General features: G+C 45.7%; 1 non-coding gene across 1 annotated transcript; it reads left to right on the top strand.

Moving 5' to 3' along the window:
• Positions 1–302: 302 nt before the first annotated feature.
• Positions 303–377, top strand: Trnai-aau (transfer RNA isoleucine (anticodon AAU)). Its single transcript has one exon. It is a non-coding gene; the product is annotated as a tRNA-Ile (tRNA).
• Positions 378–2033: the final 1656 nt, after the last annotated feature.

Consider the following 2033-nt stretch of genomic DNA (forward strand, 5'->3'; position numbering starts at 1 on the left):
GTTTTTCTGATTAACGAGATTTAATGGAAATAGCAACTTTAAACTTTGCCTACGTCTCTGTCAGTCGCAAGGAAACTGTATTTGAAGGTGAAGGTGATTTTGTAGACATGTGTAAAAGACATGTTCTGAAATGCAAGTGTTGTGGTTTGGAGAGCACATCGGTTACGTGTCAGATGTGTAGCCAAGCAGTAATTTGTCGCCATAGCTGCAAATATTAGCCGATAATATGAATTGTTGTCAGCTTAAGTCTGATGATGCAGACGACCGTAAGGACGAAGTACCCAAGAGTACCGCTAGGCTGCGCCTCTTTAGCTCAGTGGTAGAGCACTGGTCTAATAAACCAGGGGTCGTAAGTTCCATCCTCACAGGAGAAAGCTGAATTTTGGAAATCAGTTGCGCGTCGTGGCCGTATAGCAAACAGTACCTGTGATGACGAACAATTAGCGACAGGCGTTTTTTTAAGATTTACTCTCAGATGTGATTAAGGCGAATGGCGCAGATAAAGCATTTGCCAAAGCGGTACAGCATAAGGTGGGACGAGGCAGTCTGAATTACATTTTATAGATGTATTTCTCACATATCTCAGAGCCTCTCGCGATCTTCGTCGTCGTCGTCGTCGTCGTCGTCGCCGCCGCCGCCGCTTCTGCAGAAGTAGAAAATGGCCATCGTAGCAAATGCGGCGAGGGACGCCCTGCCTTCGATTCCGAATGCACAAAGTGTGTGGTCTTGTTTCTCAGTCTATATTTGGTCGGTCACGTCAGAGGTTGAATGTAACGAATGGGTGGGAAAGAGCAAGGGGCAGCGGCTGTGTAGAACGAAAACACAAATCCTCAGGGGTGTGAGCGTTTCGAGATGAGTCGTATACATGTAAATGTTGGTCGTCAGTGACCGTGTGGCCTAATGGATAAGGCGTCGGACTTCGGCTCTGAAGATTACAGGTTCGAATGCTGTCACGCTTGTGTTTTTCCAGTTCTGAAAAAGAAACATACCGTTTTAATGTAGCAATTGAGCAGTACGAAACCGTCTGAATGTTGCTGTTGACCATTTTTTGCTTGGAGATGCTCTTGAGCTTGAAACACACACAGCAAGACCGGTGTTAACTAGCGAAATGGTCGGCAGAGTGCCGACACCGCGAGTTTTGACTGGCACTTGCACATCTAAAACAATGTCGGAAAGTAACTCGTTCGGCTTTTGAGTCACATAAAGTATGTGTGTTAATTTTGACGCCACTAGCTCTGCTTGTTGTCATGCAATTTCTTTGCCTCTCAGAAATGATTATGACATAAAAGTGAAGTACGTGACGAGTGTGACGTTAGGAAAACATTAGGCAGCATGGAGAGATGCTGTATGGGACCACCCAACCCAAACGAGTACTGTGTGACGTGCTACCCGGCAAGTATTCACCGAGGTAGCCGGCTACCTCAGTCGGTAGAGCGTCAGACACTTAATCCCAGGGTCGTGGGTTCGAGCCAGACGCTGGGCGAAACGCAATTTTGTTCCGCTGCAGGTGTAAATTACTGTTTTTCTGATTAACGAGATTTAATGGAAATAGCAACTTTAAACTTTGCCTACGTCTCTGTCAGTCGCAAGGAAACTGTATTTGAAGGTGAAGGTGATTTTGTAGACATGTGTAAAAGACATGTTCTGAAATGCAAGTGTTGTGGTTTGGAGAGCACATCGGTTACGTGTCAGATGTGTAGCCAAGCAGTAATTTGTCGCCATAGCTGCAAATATTAGCCGATAATATGAATTGTTGTCAGCTAAAGTCTGATGATGCAGACGACCGTAAGGACGAAGTACCCAAGAGTACCGCTAGGCCGCGCCTCTTTAGCTCAGTGGTAGAGCACTGGTCTAATAAACCAGGGGTCGTAAGTTCCATCCTCACAGGAGAAAGATGAATTTTGGAAATCAGTTGCGCGTCGTGGCCGTATAGCAAACAGTACCTGTGATGACGAACAATTAGCGACAGGCGTTTTTTAAGATTTACTCTCAGATGTGATTAAGGCGAATGGCGCAGATAAAGCATTTGCCAA

Source organism: Schistocerca gregaria, unplaced genomic scaffold (genome assembly GCF_023897955.1).
Source record: "Schistocerca gregaria isolate iqSchGreg1 unplaced genomic scaffold, iqSchGreg1.2 ptg000077l, whole genome shotgun sequence".
Lineage (NCBI taxonomy): Eukaryota > Metazoa > Arthropoda > Insecta > Orthoptera > Acrididae > Schistocerca > Schistocerca gregaria.